At 49.3% G+C, this 18624-nt stretch overlaps 1 protein-coding gene and 1 non-coding gene across 5 annotated transcripts in view; both read right to left on the bottom strand.

Moving 5' to 3' along the window:
* The window catches only part of MITD1 (microtubule interacting and trafficking domain containing 1), an 86053-nt gene that overhangs the window by 64767 nt on the left and 2662 nt on the right, over positions 1-18624 (bottom strand). The window lies entirely within an intron of this gene.
* On the bottom strand, positions 7704-7822 carry LOC135051640 (5S ribosomal RNA). Its single transcript, XR_010242211.1, has one exon. It is a non-coding gene; the product is annotated as a 5S ribosomal RNA (ribosomal RNA).

Here is an 18624-nt window from a genome sequence, read left to right as displayed (position 1 = left end):
AGATTCAGTTTGAGCTACAACCTGGCAATTTTCCCAGTGACCGTACAAAAATTGCCTACATTATTTCTCTTCTCAGTGGCTCAGCCCTTGATTGGGCATCACCGTTATGGGAGAGGTCCGACACCCTGCTATCTTCCTACACTGCCTTCGTGTCAACATTCAGGCGCATCTTCGACGAGCCAGGCCGGGTAACCTCAGCTTCATCCGAGATTCTCCGTTTACGCCAGGGGTCACGTACTGTAGGACAATATCTGATACAGTTCCAGATCCTGGCGTCCGAACTGGCATGGAACGACGAGGCCCTGTATGCTGCATTCTGGCATGGCTTATCCGAGCGTATTAAAGATGAGTTAGCTACCAGAGACTTACCTTCTAAGTTAGATGAGCTAATCTCACTCTGCACGAAAGTTGATTTACGTTTCAGAGAGAGAGCAACTGAGCGTGGAAGATCATCTGCTCCAAAATCTTCTGCTCCTCCTCCTCGTCAACTGTCACCATCTAAAGATGAGCCCATGCAACTTGGCCATTCCCGTTTAACTCCTGCTGAGCGCCGAAGACGTCTCTCCGAGTCTCTCTGTCTCTATTGTGCAGCTCCGTCTCACACCATTAATGCCTGTCCCAAACGTCCGGGAAACTCCAAATCCTAGCTCGCCAAGGAGAGGGCCGGCTAGGAGTAATGATCTCCTCTCCATCTCCTCAAGATTGTAATCTCCCAGTCTCGCTTCAAGTTGCTCAACGTTATCGGAACGTCATTGCCCTCCTTGATTCCGGAGCAGCTGGGAACTTTATTACCGAAGCCTATGTTAAACGGTGGTCCCTACCCACCGAGAGACTTCCTTCGTCCATTTCTTTAACTGCCGTGTGTCACAACTGAGGGCCTGAGCTGACGGGAGGCAGCCTCAGTTGTAGGGGCTGAGATGTACCGGAACCTGGGAGGTTGTATCAGACCCCTGGACATGTAAGTAACATGAATAATAACTGCCCGAAGGCGTGACCACGACAACTTAGATAAAAGTCAATGATGTTTATTACGACAACTCCGCATCACAGCAGCAATAAAAGAAAACGTAAAAGTCAGCAAAGAATAAATACAGTTCCTGAGTACTACAGCATGGCAGGAGCCACAGGGCACTGGTAGTGTGAGATAGTTCTTATGATCTTCTAGATGGAAAGTCCTTACCAGGCCCGGCTGTAGCAATGGAGATAACCCAGGATTGTACCAGCTGGTGTTCCAGGAAGAGCTGGGTTGCTGAAGGTAAAACAGCTGCTGTGGATACTGGCTGGAACCAGACTGTTGTTAGCACGGAGTGGATACTGGCTGGAACCAGTTAAATAATAAATGAACTTTGGGAGCGATGAAATGTGAACTGAAATGTAGAACTTGAGAGCGGAGAAATAATAATTCCGGTGGAGAGTGGTAAAGTGTAGAAAGGACACCGGCCCTTTAAGGGAAGCTGTACTCTGCTGGAAGCTGAGGCTGGAAGCAGGTAGTGTTGTAGCTGGAAACAGATGAATCCACAATGGATTGGAGAGTCAGGCTACACCGCAGGTGGAATGCTGGTGCGGGTCTCTATGGTGGAAGTCTTGAGACAGGAGCTGGAACCTGGAAGACAATCATAGAAGAGAGACAAACAGGAACTAGGTTTGACAACCAAAGCACTGACGTCTTCCTTGCTCAGGTACAGCTTACTTATACCTGCAGCAAGGAAGGGGTTGGCTAGGCAATTATGCAAATCAACAACACAGACAGCAGATTGGTGGAAATGATCAGATGACAGAATCCAAGATGGCTGCGCCCATGCAGACACTTGGAGGGAAGTTTGGTTTGTAATCCATGTGGTCTGGGAAACAGTAATGGCGGCGCCGGCCACTGGAGACAGGAGACGCCAGGCTGATAGATGCACATTTAACCACGCGGGCACAGCGGAGGCCGCGGCTGATGAAAAGACCACTCTGCATGTGGAAACTCAGGAACAGCGGAATCCGGTCCTGGAACGCTGAGCCCGCCTTAGGAGGCATCTGAAGGGTAAGTAATGGCGTCCAGATACCCGGATCGTGACACCGTGGATGGCAGCAAGATTTTTGATGCAGTTATTTCTTTAAGGACTCTACCAGTTCGTCTGAGAGTGGGAGTTCTTCATTCCGAACTTATTTCTTTTTTAGTGATTCCAAGAGCCACACATCCTGTGGTCCTGGGCCTTCCATGGCTCCGTCTTCACAATCCTACAATTGATTGGACGACTACGCAAATTCTGGCAAGGGGTTCCTCCTGTGCTGAGACATGTTTGTTTAAAGTATTGCCTGTCTGTTCTTCCTCCCCCAGGTCGTCTGATGTTCCACCTCCTCCATATCAAGATTTTACGGATGTGTTCAGTAAAGCTTCTGCTGATATCCTTCCTCCTCAGAGAATGGGACTGCCCGATTGATCTCGTTCCAGGGAAGGTTCCACCTCGAGGCCGAACTTATCCGTTGTCTCTGCCTGAGACGCATTCTATGGAGGAATACATTAAAGAGAACCTAGCAAAGGGGTTCATTCGACCTTCTTCTTCCCCAGCCGGCGCAGGCTTCTTTTTTGTAAAAAAGAAAGATGGTGGTCTGCGGCCGTGCATCGACTACAGAGGTTTGAGCGACATTACCATCAAGAACCGTTATCCTTTACCCCTGATTACTGAGCTCTTTGACAGAGTTAGCGGAGCTACCATCTTTACAAAGCTGGAGTTGAGAGGTGCATACAATCTCATCCGGATCCGTGAGGGTGACGAGTGGAAGACCGCCTTTAACACCCGTGACGGACATTATGAGTACCTCGTCATGCCCTTCGGATTGAGTAATGCTCCAGCTGTCTTCCAGCATTTTGTCAATGAGATCTTCAGAGACATTCTATACCGTCATGTCGTGGTCTATCTAGACGATATCCTCATTTTTGCCAACGATTTAGAGGAACATCGTTTTTGGGTTAAAGAGGTTCTGTCCCGTCTCCGTGTCAATCATCAATTAGAGAAATGCGTCTTTGAAGTCAAGTCCATTCCGTTTCTAGGGTACATTGTGTCCGGTTCCGGACTAGAGATGGATCCTGAGAAACTACAAGCAATCCAAAATTGGCCGATACCCTTAACCCTCAAAGGGGTCCAGAGGTTCTTGGGGTTCGCCAACTATTACCGAAAGTTTATACGAGACTTTTCCACCATTGTGGCGCCTATTACTGCTTTCACTAAGAAGGGTGCTAACCCGTCCAAGTGGTCTGAAGAAGCCATGCAAGCATTTCATCTTTTAAAACAAAGGTTCATCTCTGCGCCTGTTCTGAAACAGCCTGACATCGACTCTCCTTTCATCTTAGAGGTGGATGCCTCCTCCGTTGGAGTAGGAGCGGTGTTATCTCAGAGGGCTAAAGATGGCCATTTACACCCTTGCAGTTTCTTCTCCCGGAAGTTCTCCCCAGCTGTTATGCACACCAGTGCCAGCAGGAAAGTACTGGTGTCAGAACTGTTATGCACTCCAGTGTCTGCAGGAATGTACTGGTGTTTGAACTGTTATGCAAAACAGATGGACTCACAGACAAACTGGGGGATATGACATAACGTACACAGAAGGTGATAGGGTAACAAAATACACACAAAGTGAACAGAGAAGCCCAGAGGCTAAGGAACTGGGTATCTCCCTTGTATTAGAACTGCTAAGATGGAAAAATCAGGATTTTGGTACTTACCGATAAATCCCTTTCTCCGATTCCACAGGGGCCACTGGAGTGTAGTTACAATGGGGAGATAGTAGGTGGTATTGGTAGCTGGCACTTTAAAAATTCTCACACTGTGGCTAGCTCCTCCCCTACTATCTCCCCTCCAAGCCAGTCTACGTTAAACTGTGCCCGAGGAGAGCTGTAATAAACAAACCGTAAGGTAGAGGAGGTTAACGACGCCCTGTAAACCAGGCGAACACAAACTAAACCTGGAACAGAACCTGACAAAAAACCAGGCTAGCCTGAACCCAACAAGCAGTCATATGGTGATCTGCAATCGTTAATCAAACAAAAATCAGGAGAAACAGCGCTGGGCGGGCGTCCAGTGGCCCCTGTGGAATCGGAGAAAGGGATTTATCGGTAAGTACCAAAATCCTGATTTCTCCTTCATCCACTAGGGGCCACTGGAGTGTAGTTACAATGGGGACGTCCCAGAGCTCCCAAAAAACGGGTGGGAAAGCGCTGAGAGTCCTGTAAAAACTGCTCGGCCAAACAGTGATGCAGAGGCCGTAAAAGTGTCAAACTTGTAGAATTTGACAAAACGAATGTCGGTTTGACCAAGTAGCCGCCCGACAAAATATTCATGGAGACCCCGCGGGCGGCTGCCCCCGAAGGTCTTACAATGCGCGTAAAGCGCGCTGAAATGGAAAACGGAGGTTCCCTAGTAACCGCCAAGAAGACTGTCTGATGATCAGATGTATCCAACTGTCCAGCATATGCTGGGGCCCCGGCTATTTAGTACGGGAGCATCGTCCAGAGCAAAGAAGAAAAAACACTTCATCGAATAGCCTGAGACCTCTGTAGAGAGAGTTGACGAGCCCTGACAACATTCAGAGAGGATTGAAAACCACTAGTGTCAGATTTATATGAAAAATGGACCTCCCCTCTGGAAGAAACGACCGCTGAGGCCGAAGCCGAGCCCGGGGAGTTGCCAATAGAGTACTCCCTGAACAAGAGGCCGAACTTACGGCCGCTAGGCTAATCTCATTTGGAAGAAAAGCGAAAAAGGCAGAGACCTAAAATTCCGGTCAGTGTGGTTTGAAGCGCAGCGGAGCAAAAAACCTCCCAGAGAAACCAAAGATGAATGGTAACTGGAAGAAGGGGGAAAAACCCCCTTTTATCTTCATTATGCTCCATAAAGTTTTCCCAAAGTGGCAAAAGCGAGAAGAGGTAATAGACTTCTGAAATCGGAGCCCAGTAGGCCTAACCGAACTAGGGAACTCCTCCCTTCTGAGGTCTCGTGAACAGTCACACGGGTAACCGAAACCAGTGTAAAATTGAACAAGGAGAAAAAAGGAGCCTGTTGAAGTAGACAGTCCAGTCGAGGTAGGAGCCAAGGCTCCTCTACTGACAACAGGCGTATCTGTATCTTCAAGTCATGCGTGGCCCAACCAGCGCCACCGAGAGGACTAGCACGCATAATCCCCTCCTGTGTTACTGAACATGAAGTAGAAATAGAAAAGGAGGCAGGATAGAATAACCAGAAAACTCCCCGGAGCCCTGAGGGCCTCCACGGCTACTGCCGTCCGAGAGTAATAAAGGGTTAAGGAGTCAGTCAGAACGCCCTGAGGTCGATCCGAAATCTCCGCCCACAGCGGACCAGCTGACAAAACTCCGGGGCATGTTCCCTCACCCAGGAGTCTGACCTGGTGGCTTGATCTGGAAACAAGATTGTTGTCCCCCGTTCCGAGAGGAATGGAGGCGACCACTCATTACGTCGTAACTTGACTGAAGAAATCGAGTCTCTGGTGCCGAGGAATGAAAAAACCTCTGACGGACCGTGTTGAGAAACGTCTATGCGGAGCATAAATTGGATCTGTGTCGAATCAGAAGCTCGTGGATCCTCCGGATATTCAGAAGCCACCTAATGTACAGAGTGGGATAGTAGCAGTAAATTGTCCCATTAGGGAACCAACGTCACCCACTGCCCTTGAAAAAGAGTTATTCTGTTATCTTCCTAAACTCTGTGGGAGCGGAAGAGAGAAGAGTAAAGGACTTACAGTGAAAATGAGAATCCTGTTAAGGGGGAATCTGAGAAAAGCCTGTCCAACGGAAATCAGTAAACAGGCATCTCTGAAGACAAGGGACACGTAAAACTCCCTTTCTTGTTTAAACTAGCAATCACAGACTAAAAGGATTGTAAGGCCAGAATAGGCCTGTCCGAGCCACTTGGCTTCGGAACGTGAAAAGAAAACAAAGGCCTGAGAACTGTCCTAATTCAAATGATATGTGAAAAACAGGGATCAACACCCTTTGCGGTTAGAAACCTATGGAGCGCAGCCTGCAGTATGACTCTCTTGTCATCGTAAATCAGCCGACCTATGCCGAGGGACTCCTGAGACGGTTGTAACCGCCCAAGCCTTCTCCCATCGACCTGCGCCTACCCTGGGACCCTGCAGGTGTAATGGGTGTATAGGATGACATAAAATCAGACTGGACTGAGGATGTTGAACCTCTGCTTCAGCCTTTTTACCCTGAGAACCCCTGGCGACGAAGATATCACCCGTGTGGAGTCAAAAACCTGAAAGGGCACGAAAAAATCTAAAGGGAAGACCAGTAAAGGTCTGTCTTGGAGCTGGGGCAGTAGTAGGAGAAATCAAAGTGGACCTACCTCCATTGGTTCAAGAAATCCTGCAGAAAGTTCCTTCCCCAGAACCATCTGCCCCGTAGGATTTCATGTTTACTTGTCACTGTCGCAGCCCCAGAGGTCGTCGGGTTAAGACAGCCCAAGCGAAGATGCAGGGTCCGAGTCTGTAGACATGGAGACCTCCAAGGAACATAAAGCAGAATCGTGATTCTGACCTGTATCAAAGTATCAATTGATCCTGATGCGAAGCATCCTGTAACCTAGAGGACAATTGTTCCCCAACCTACCTGCTCCGGATACGGTAGAACCATGCTGCCGCATATGTCGATGGATCCCTGAGCAAGGTTGCCTCAGGAAAACGGCGGCTTGATGGACCAGCGATACACCGAGGTGTATACCCTAGAGAGGTTCTGATACCATCTCCTGCCATCTGCGGGGAAAAGATAGGAAAACAAACCTTGTTTGATACCTGATATTGTGTATTCGGGTGTCTGTCGGCCGCCTACCGGAGCCTGCCCAGCTCATCCGAAACTGAACCAGTCGCTGTCATTTTCGTCAATGGCGTGGAACCCTGATGGACTTGACGTGTCCTCCTCCTTTACCTGCAGTATCAGATGAACTGCTGTATTATGTACCTGTATATTCTGAGACACTGGTTCAGATCCACAGAAAACAGACATCAGTAATGCATGGAATGTTAGCAAAGTTTCTTTTTGGAAAGGTGTGTTTGGTCCCGCTGTGATTTGATCCTGTGACCTTGGAAACCATGAGTTATTGTCTGGTTAATAGTGACATTACCTGCATCATTGATCAAACAGGGGTGTGCAGGTGCGTGGAGGGCGAAGCAGATGGCTCCGCCGCATACTTCACACCTAAGAGGGAATTCTTCGACTATCCCAGGAGAGACAAACGAAAGGAGAAAAGGTGGGTTAAATAAACAGAGCCCTACGTAAGGTGTGCACTATAATGTGTAGTGACCGATACGATTAAAATAAACTTTCTGGAGCAGCGGAGACCTGAACCAGCAACGCTGCGCTGTGGGACAGGAGTCTTAGCCCTAGGCTATAGGAGTTCTCCTTAAAGTTTTGTTTGGAGTCAAACCCCTATTCAGATACCCGCTACTAGCGTACTGAGCCGCAGCGCTATTTGTCTGATGCCTTACACGCATTCCACAATTACAAATAGCATTAGTAACTAGTGACAACAAGGAATAATAAAGGGAAGGCAACACCCCGCCCTGTATTTAGTGTACCGCTAATTAAGGTGCACCAGATGTTTCTCTGAGGTTCCGCTGGCTTTTCAAAATGGTGACCAGCCTGTGAGAAAGATGGGGGAAAATGTTATGTGCAAGATGTTGTTATTAGAAAACATTGCGGAAGTAGCCTACAGCACCTGGTATTCCCAGGCGGTCTCCCATCCAAGTACTAACCGGGCCTGACCCTGCTTAGTTTCCGAGATCAGACGAGATCGGGCGTGTTCAGGGTGGTGTGGCCGTAGGCTTTTATCCCCTATATCTGGTATTTTATGGATTTATCTATATACATACCTACACGCACTTAAATATATATATCTATATATATACATGCACAAACATAACTATATATGTATATATACACACACACCGTAGGTAAATAAATACTGCACAGTAGATCCTTTTAATTATTATTGAGCTGAGTCCCAGCTACTGTAATAGAGCAGGTTCCCTGATTTGCAAGTAGGAAAATGCTGGGTAGAGGACTCTACTGCAGGAGGAATGTATCTATATTTCAGCAGCCTGAAGTATCGAAAAGTTACAAATCCCAGAGCTGTTGCCTAGCGACGGGGAGACCTGGGAGCCCGCTGAGTAAAGCAGGTTAACTGTTAATATACCTGGGACTTTATTTGTATTTGTCTCTGAGTATGCAAGATTAGCCCACTGGGCTATAGGAGACACTGCAAATATGAAGCCAGGTCTGTGCAGGGAGGAAATGGCCGCCAGAGTGAAACTCCTCTGGGCTATGCGATAAAATCTATATAGTGGATAACTGGATTAGTGCTGAGCCACTCTGACTATATCACATTCTCCCCATTTAACTCACATAAATGCCTATTACACTATAACAGTGGCCGGGGAGCGGAGAATGCTGAGCCCGCTGTACAGAGCAGGAGTTAGCTCCGCCCCCCGGCTATGGCGCCTTATTGCAAAACTAAGCGGGAAGCGAGCTGTACCCTCCGCTGGGCCTGCGAGTCACCGCCGGGGAGCGCTGAGCGCTGAGCCCGCTATACAGCGCTAGTAGAGCCCTGTATCTGCTAGCCGCCGCCGGGGGGTGTTGCGCTGAACAGAGCGCGAGTCGCCGCCTGGGAGCAGGGAGCGCTGAGCTCGCTTTACAGAGCGGGACTTAGCTCCGCCCCCTCCGTACAAGGCGCCAAATTTAAACATTGCTTTGCGCTCGAGCGGGATCCCTGTGCCGGCTCTGTGAGTCGCGCTGAGTGGGGATCTGTGCGGGGGGTGCGGGGAGCTGGGGGAGCAGAGGGTTATCAGAATGACACACACCCGTTTTTCAGTCAGGGTTGTATAAACACATACTCAGCCTCCCCCAATCATCCTGTCTGTTTCTCCATGAGGAGGACAGGTAAGGATACAATAAAGTACATTACAGCCCCAGAGAGCCCTTCTGGAGTGGGTTGTACAACAATAAACAGTGCATTGCTCTAAAAACATACATAGCCACCACAAATAAAGTATACTTCACTCACCACTGTGTTCTTGGTGGATCGGCCCCGACACACGCCGCGGCGTCCAGCCGGAATCTTCTGTGGTGGGGTGGTCCCGACACAAGCCGCACGCAGCGGTGTCCGACCATTTTTTGATACTCACCGCTGCCATGCTGCCGGAATCTTCTGCTGGATGGAGTGGCCGCGACACGCGCCGCACGCAGCGGTGTCCGCCAACTCAGGAGAGCTCAGTGTCTCCCTCAGCCGGGGCCCATCCCTAGCCGCACGCAGCTGCGATGGGACCCCGCCGGCAGCTCCCACGGTGCAGACTGGCAGTGGCAGAGCTGCCAGTCTGTGAGTGTGTGTAAGAAAAATAAAATAATAAAGAAAAAAGAAGAAAATTCTTCAGCTAAACCCAAGTGAACCAGCTACCTCGGGCACTTAACTAAGACTGGCTTGGAGGGGAGATAGTAGGGGAGGAGCTAGCCACAGTGTGAGAATTTTTAAAGTGCCAGCTACCAATACCACCTACTATCTCCCCATTGTAACTACACTCCAGTGGCCCCTAGTGGATGAAGGAGAAAGCAAGATGTTGTGTTTTAATACGTAGAGTACCCGAAATGCTGTTGCTAAGGGCAACAGCAAAACCCTAAAGGGTTACCAACGGGTGTGGCAGTAAACTCCTTGGTCAGAGATGGAATGATAGACACAAGGAGAATCTCCACAATCCAAATTCTCACTTGCAGTGCACAGGTTTTAGCTTACTGCCACTAAACTGACCCCTGACACCTAGCACAGTGAGACAGGATTAGACAGGCAAGTCTTAGAATACAGCCGCAAACTTGCTAAGTTCACAGGGTAGTAACAGAACCCCAGCAAGCTAAACGACTGACTCCAGTCTTACTGCTAGGTCTGGATTGGCAGAGTGTAATACCAAATTCCCAGGCCTATTTGCAGTAAGCAACAAACAAATACAAAGCTACACAGTACTGGCTAACGTTCATGAACTGACTAACCAACAAAGATTCAGCAGCATCTGCTTACCCTGAAAAGAGGCCTTATAAAGCAGGTGCTGTCCACGCCCCACTCAGACCTCACAGACTGTGAGCACAAAAACCAGCACCGGATCCCCTGCCGTGCACAGAGCCTATAACCACTGCACAGCAAAAGACCCGAACCGGAGTATCAGCTGCGCTCAGGTTACACCACTAGCACTTGTCTCCCGGTTGCCATGACGACGTGGCAGCACAGGGCAGGAGACCCTAACAGTACCCCCACTCTGACGAGGGGTCAAAGAACCCCTACCACCGGGTTTATCGGGGAACTGCGAGAAGAAAGAGCGTATCAGTCTGGGGGCATGAAGATCACAACTGCGCACCCACGACCGCTCCTCCGGGCCATACCCCTTCCAGTGCACCAAAAATGACAGCCGACCCCGAACCACCTTGGAGTCAAGAATCCTTTCAACAACAAACTCCCTCTGGCCACGTATCAGAAGAGGGGAAGGTCTTCCACTGGTAGAAGGATTACTAATCGCCCGTTTTAAAAGGGAACAATGAAATGTTTTATTGATACCCAAAGAACGGGGCAGATCTAACTGAAATGCCACCGGATTGATAACCCTGGTGATCTTATAAGGGCCGATGAACCGGGGCCCTAACTTATGAGATGGCTGTCTCAACTTCAAATTCTTGGTAGACAACCAGACGAAGTCTCCTAATTTGAAGCTGCAGGGTCTTTTCCGCTTATCAAAAACCCTTTTGGTCACTAATGACACAGACACAAGGGCTTTCTTCACTTTCCGCCAAATACCTCTAAGGACCGAAACCACAGAGGAACCACCAGGCGTGGAGTCCACGGGGTCAAAAGAATTGGCCTTAGGATGATGCCCATACACACAAAGGAAGGGAGAGATCCCTGTAGCAGAGTGAGCCGCGTTGTTATAGGCAAACTCCGCCATGGACAGATGAGCAACCCAGTCAGTCTGACACTTGGAGACATAACACCTGAGGAACTGCTCCAAGGACTGGTTCACCCTTTCAGTCTGCCCATTAGACTGCGGATGGTAGCCTGACGACAAGCTGACAGAAATCTGGAGATCGGAACAAAATGCCCTCCAGAATTTGGCCACAAACTGGGATCCGCGGTCAGAGACCACATCAAGTGGCAACCCGTGGAGACGCACAACATGCAGCATAAATAATTCAGACAGGCGTCTGGCTGATGGCAGCCCAAGCAGTGGAACGAAGTGCGCCATCTTCGAAAACCTGTCAACGACAACCCAGATGGCTGTCATCCCCGAGGATTTGGGCAAGTCCACCACAAAATCCATTGAAATGTGGGTCCATGGCTTAGATGGGATAGAGAGTGGATGTAATGGGCCAACAGGAACCCCTCTAGGAGTCTTATTTCGGGCACAGATGTCACATGCCCGAACCCACTGATCCACATCCTTAGCCACCGAGGGCCACCACACCGCCCTAGATAGCAACTCCCGAGTTCTGGCAATACCCGGGTGACCTGCCGACTTCTTGGCATGGAATTCCAGGAACACTCGCTGTCTTAACCTAGGAGGCACAAACAAAAGACCTACCGGAAGGTCTGGAGGAGCCTGCTCCTGTGCTCTAAGGACTAATGATAAGAGGTCCTGGGTAATGCCCACTTTAATACATGATGGGGAAACAATGGGCAACGGCTCCTCGGTGGTCTCCTGGATTGGAGCAAAACTCCGCGAGAGCGCATCAGCCTTGATGTTTTTTGACCCAGGGCGATATGTTATCAAAAAATTAAAGCGAGCAAAAAACAAAGCCCATCGTGCCTGCCTGGCATTGAGACGCTTCGCTGACTCTAAATATGCCAGATTCTTATGGTCAGTGAGAATTGAGACCACAAACTTAGCCCCCTCAAGCCAGTGTCTCCACTCCTCGAGTGCATCCTTAATAGCCAACAATTCCCGGTTACCCACGTCATAATTCATCTCGGCAGGCGAAAATTTACGGGAAAAGTAAGCACAGGGATGAAGGCGATTATCAGACACTCCCATCTGAGAAAGCACTGCCCCAATACCCATCTCAGAGGCATCCACCTCCACCACAAAAGGACGCTCTGGATCTGGGTGTCGCAGCACCTTGGCCGAAACAAATGCCCTTTTGAGACGGGCAAAAGCCGCTTTAGCCTCACAAGACCAGTGAGCAACATCCGCCCCTTTCTTAGTGAGTGCCACCAAGGGCGCCACTATAGACGAAAATCCAGCGATAAATCGTCTATAAAAATTCGCAAAGCCCAGGAAACGCTGAAGCGCCTTCAAACTAGTGGGCTGCACCCAATCCAGGACTGCCTGTACCTTGGAACCCTCCATTTGGAAACCTTCTGGGGAGATAATATATCCTAGAAATGCGATTTGCTGAACTTCAAATTCGCACTTCTCCAGCTTTGCCCCAAGCCGGTGGTCTCTGAGTTTCTGGAGGACTAAGCGTACATGCTTCCGATGTTCCTCCAGGGAATGGGAGAAGATTAGGATGTCATCTAAGTATACAACTAAGAATCTATCCAAATATTCCCTGAGCACATCATTCATGAAATCCTGGAAGACTGCCGGGGCATTACAGAGCCCAAAAGGCATCACCAAATATTCATAATGCCCTGAGTGGGTATTAAAGGCAGTCTTCCATTCATCCCCCTCTCTTATTCGGATTAGATTGTACGCACCGCGTAGGTCAATCTTAGAAAAAATGGTGGCAGTACGAAGCTGGTCAAACAAGACCGAAATGAGAGGCAGTGGGTATGAGTTTTTAATCGTGATACGGTTCAATTCCCTGAAGTCGATGCAGGGTCGCAACGAACCGTCCTTTTTACCCACGAAGAAGAACCCCGACCCAACTGGAGACTGTGAAGGTCTGATAAATCCCTTAGCCAAGTTCTCCTGAATGTACTCTGCCATAGCCTGAGTCTCAGGACGTGACAGGGAGTACAACCTGCTCTTGGGAAGCTTAGCATTTGGCAACAAATCAATGGCACAGTCATAGGGGCGATGGGGAGGTAGTACCTCTGCAACTTTTTTGGAGAACACGTCCGCAAAATCTGCATAACACCCTGGCAATCCTGGCAAACTTAGCTGCGAGAGCCTGACTGGAAGGCTCAAGCAACTCCTGAAACAATCAGTACCCCAACTAAGAATCTCCCCAGAGACCCAGTCAAATTGAGGATTGTGGGCCCTTAACCAGGGTAACCCCAACACCAATGGGGCAAAAGTACAGACAGTCACATAAAAGGACAATTTTTCAGAGTGTGTGGCTCCAATAAACAAAGAAATCTGGCTAGTGCAAGAGGTAATTTTACCTTGGAATAATGGTTCCCCGTTTAACCCACAAATCTCAATTTCCGATGCCAAGGGTACTAAGGGAACAGAGTGTTTCAGGGCGAATTGGCGGTCCATAAAAACCCCGTCGGCCCCACTGTCCACAAAGGCCTCAGTCTTGACAGTTTGACCGAGGATCTTCAAGGTCACTGGAATGATAAAAGTCTTCTTGGGAAATTCTGACTTCTGGCCTGACAGGATATTTCCCATCACCCTCAGGCCCTGAAGTTTTCCGGCTTTTCTGGGCATGATACTACCACATGACCTTTATTCCCACAGTACAAACACAACCCCTGCTGTCTCCTCCGCGTCTTCTCACGCGAGGAGAGGCGGGTAGCCCCAATCTGCATAGGCTCCTCAGAAAATTCCTCAGAGTCTGAGGTTCCCTTGGGAAGGAAGGAAATCTCAGTCTCCCTTTCAAGCCTACGCTCTCTCAGCCGTCTATCCACCCGGATGGATAACTGCATGAGCTGATCCAAGCTATCAGGCAAGGGATATTGTACCAGTTGGTCCTTTATCTGGTTAGAAAGACCTCTTCGGTACTGGTGTCTCAGGGCTGGGTCATTCCACTGGGTATCATGGGCCAACCTCCGAAACTCCGTACAGTAAACCTCAACTGGCCTGCGCCCTTGCTTAAGGATCGAAATCTGAGCCTCGGCTGAGGCCGTCTTGTCAGGGTCATCATACAACATGCCCAGTGCCGTAAAAAAAGCATCAACACTTTTAAGCGACGGACAGTCAGGCTGCAACCCATATGCCCAGACCTGTGGGTCTCCTTGTAGCAAGGAAATCACTATGCCCACCCGCTGAATCTCCGACCCAGAAGACTGAGGCCTAAGCCGGAAGTATAGCTTGCAGCTCTCCTTGAAACAAAAGAACTGCGAGCGATCTCCAGAAAAACGATCCGGGAGATTTACTTTCGGCTCCTTAACCCCTGCAGGTGCTGCTGCTGCGGGAGCTCCGCCAGCAGCCTGGGAGGTGTGCATTTTAATGGACAAATCATTAAATTGTCGAGTCAGGACCTGCACCTGATCGACCACCTGTTGCAACGTATTTTAAGGGGTATGCTCCATATTCCCACAAAATTTCAACAGGAGTATTAGGCTGCTGAATATGTTATGCACACCAGTGCCAGCAGGAAAGTACTGGTGTCAGAACGGTTATGCACTCCAGTGTCTGCAGGAATGTACTGGTGTTTGAACTGTTATGCAAAACAGATGGACTCACAGACAAACTGGGGGATATGACATAACGTACACAGAAGGTGATAGGGTAACAAAATACACACAAAGTGAACAGAGAAGCCCAGAGGCTAAGGAACTGGGTATCTCCCTTGTATTAGAACTGCTAAGATGGAAAAAGCAAGATGTTGTGTTTTAATACGTAGAGTACCCGAAATGCTGTTGCTAAGGGCAACAGCAAAACCCTAAAGGGTTACCAACGGGTGTGGCAGTAAACTCCTTGGTCAGAGATGGAATGATAGACACAAGGAGAATCTCCACAATCCAAATTCTCACTTGCAGTGCACAGGTTTTAGCTTACTGCCACTAAACTGACCCCTGACACCTAGCACAGTGAGACAGGATTAGACAGGCAAGTCTTAGAATACAGCCGCAAACTTGCTAAGTTCACAGGGTAGTAACAGAACCCCAGCAAGCTAAACGACTGACTCCAGTCTTACTGCTAGGTCTGGATTGGCAGAGTGTAATACCAAATTCCCAGGCCTATTTGCAGTAAGCAACAAACAAATACAAAGCTACACAGTACTGGCTAACGTTCATGAACTGACTAACCAACAAAGATTCAGCAGCATCTGCTTACCCTGAAAAGAGGCCTTATAAAGCAGGTGCTGTCCACGCCCCACTCAGACCTCACAGACTGTGAGCACAAAAACCAGCACCGGATCCCCTGCCGTGCACAGAGCCTATAACCACTGCACAGCAAAAGACCCGAACCGGAGTATCAGCTGCGCTCAGGTTACACCACTAGCACTTGTCTCCCGGTTGCCATGACGACGTGGCAGCACAGGGCAGGAGACCCTAACACCAGCTGAGCGCAACTATGCCATTGGCGACCAGGAGTTGCTAGCCATCAAGCTCGCTCTAGAAGAGTGGAGGTATCTGTTGGAGGGAGCTTCTCATTCAATCACCATACTTACAGACCACAAGAACCTTTTATATCTGAAAGGCGCACAATGTCTCAACCCTCGTCAGGCCAGATGGGCACTTTTCTTTTCCAGGTTCGACTTTAAACTCCAGTTCTGTCCGGGCTCTCAGAATCGCAAGGCCGATGCCCTTTCCCGCTCATGGGAGCAAGAAAATGAGTCAGAGTATTCAGACAAGCATCCTATTATAAATCCGTTGGCATTCTCCACGGTAGGGATGGACTCTACGCCCCCATCAGGGAAAAGTTTTGTGAAACCGATGCTAAGGAAGAAGCTCATGCATTGGGCCCATGCTTCCCGTTTTGCCGGACATACAGGTATCCAAAAAACCCTGGAGTTTATCTCTAGGTCCTATTGGTGGCCAACTCTGAAAAAGGACGTCTTGGAGTTTATTGCATCTTGCCCAAAGTGTGCTCAACATAAGGTATCCCGCCAGTCGCCTGCGGGGCAACTGGTCCCACTATCTGTTCCCCGTCGACCTTGGACCCATTTGTCGATGGATTTTATTACAGATTTACCCATGTGCAACAAGTTCAATACCATCTGGGTGGTAGTTGACCGGTTCACCAAGATGGCACACTTCATTCCTCTCACCGGTCTTCCGTCAGCTTCCAAGTTGGCTCAAGTATTCATACAAGAGATCTTCCGACTCCACGGTCTTCCTGAAGAAATCTCAGATCGAGGAGTTCAATTCACAGCCAAATTCTGGCGAAGTCTATGTCAAGTCCTTCAAGTCAAGCTAAAGTTTTCCACGGCTTACCATCCTCAGACCAATGGTCAAACCGAGAGGGTGAATCAGGACTTGGAGGCCTTCCTCCGCATCTATGTGTCCTCCTCTCAAGATGACTGGGTTCAATTACTTCCCTGGGCCGAGTTCTGTCATAACAACCAGTATCATTCTTCATCTGCTTCAACACCATTCTTCACTAACTTTGGATTCCACCCTAAAGTCCCTGAGTTCCAACCGCTTCCAGCAACTTCTGTTCCCGCAGTGGATATCACCTTGCATCAGTTTGCCAATATCTGGAAGAGCGTACGATCAGCTCTGCTCAAGGCATCGTTCAGGTACAAGAAGTTTGCGGATAAGAAGCGTCGAGCAGTTCCTGCTCTCAAGGTGGGTGATCGGGTATGGTTATCCACGAAGAATTTGAGGTTAAGAGTTCCCAGTATGAAGTTTGCACCTCGCTATATCGGTCCTTTCAAGATTGAACAAGTCATCAATCCTGTTGCTTACAGACTTCAGTTGCCTCCCTTCTTAAAAATACCCAGGACATTCCATGTTTCCCTGTTGAAACCGCTGATCTTGAATCGGTTTCATTCCTCACTTCCTCCAACTCCGAAAGTCCAAACTCAACGAGGCGTTGAGTATGAAGTGGCCAAGATCCTGGACTCACGTCACCGTTACGGTCAACTACAGTATCTTATTGACTGGGAGGGTTACGGCCCTGAGGAACGTTCATGGACCAATGCTTCTGATGTCCATGCTCCTGCCTTGGTCCGGAGATTCCATTCCAAGTTTCCTCAAAAGCCAAAGAAGTGTCCTGGGGCCACTCCTAAAGGGGGGGGTGCTGTCACGATCCGGGTATCTGGACGCCATTTCTTACCCATCAGATGCCTCCTGGGGCTGGCTCAGCGCTCCAGGACCGGATCCCATCTGTTATCCTAGTGTTCGCATTCCTGCATCCTCTCCTGTCTCTCTGAGACGCTGTCACAGTAGCGCCTTATTGCATCTGGCATGGCGTCTCCCGCGGCCTCCGCCGCCGTCCCTGGGCTTCTGCATGCAGAGTGTCAGAGTGGCGATTGCGTCGGCCGCGGCCTCCGCTGTGTCCGCGTGGTTGGATGTGCACTTGTCAGCCTGGCGTCTCCTGTCTCCAGTGGCCGGCGCCGCCATTACTGTTTTCATTACCACATGGATTACAAACCAAACTTCCCTCCAAGTGTCTGCATGGGCGCAGCCATCTTGGATTCTGTCAGATGATCATTTCCTCCAATCTGTTGTCAGTATTGTTAATCTGCATAATTGCCTAGCCAATCTCTTCCTTGCTGCAGGTATAAATACACTGTGCCTGAGCAAGGAAGGCGTCAGTGCTTTGGTTGTCAAACCTAGTTCCTGTTTGTCTCTCTCCTGTGATTGTCTTCCAGGTTCCAGCTCCTGTCTCAAGACTTCCACCATAGAGACCCGCACCAGCATTCCACCTGCGGTGTAGCCTGACTCTCCAATCCATTGTGGATTCATCTGTTTCCAGCTACAACATTACCTGCTTCCAGCCCAGCTTCCAGCAGAGTACAGCTTCTCTTAAAGGGCCGGTGTCCTTTCTACACTTTACCACTCTCCACCGGCATTATTATTTCTCCGCTCTCAAGTTCTACATTTCAGTTCATATTTCATCGCTCCCAAGTTCATTTATTATTTAACTGGTTCCAGCCAGTATCCACTCCGTGCTAACAACAGTCTGGTTCCAGCCAGTATCCACAGCAGCCGTTTTATCTTCAGCAACCCAGCTTTTCCTGGAACACCAGCTGGTACAATCCTGGGTTATCTCCATTGCTACAGTCGGGCCTGGTAAGGACTTTCCATCTAGAAGATTATAAGAACTATCTCACACTACCAGTGCCCTGTGGCTCCTGCCATCCTGTAGTACCCAGGAACTGTATTTATTCTTTGCTGACTTTTACGTTTTCTTTTACTGCTGCTGTGTTGCGGAGTTGTCATAATAAACATCATTGACTTTTATCCAAGTTGTCGTGGTCACGCCTTCGGGCAGTTATTATTCATGTTACTTACATGTCCAGGGGTCTGATACAACCTCCCAGGTTCCGGTACATCTCAGCCCCTACAACTGAGGCTGCCTCCCGTCAGCTCAGGCCCTCAGTTGTGACATATAATGATGAGCAATTGCAGTCACAGTAGCAAACTGTAAAATCACTCCAGCCGGAGGCTATATAATGCGCCCAGAGAAGCTGGGGAGTACAGCATCCAACAGCTGCAGACAGAAACCAGACCGCAGAGTGGCAGAGCAACTGAGGACGGGGGCCCACAATCAGAGCCGGTGACAGGAGGTGCCCACCGGAGAAGCACACAGTGC

This window comes from Pseudophryne corroboree, chromosome 2, assembly GCF_028390025.1.
Source record: "Pseudophryne corroboree isolate aPseCor3 chromosome 2, aPseCor3.hap2, whole genome shotgun sequence".
Classification (NCBI taxonomy): Eukaryota; Metazoa; Chordata; class Amphibia; order Anura; family Myobatrachidae; genus Pseudophryne; species Pseudophryne corroboree.
The sequence above is the reverse complement of the archived record's forward strand: the minus strand, read 5'-3'. Positions and strand labels throughout refer to the sequence as shown.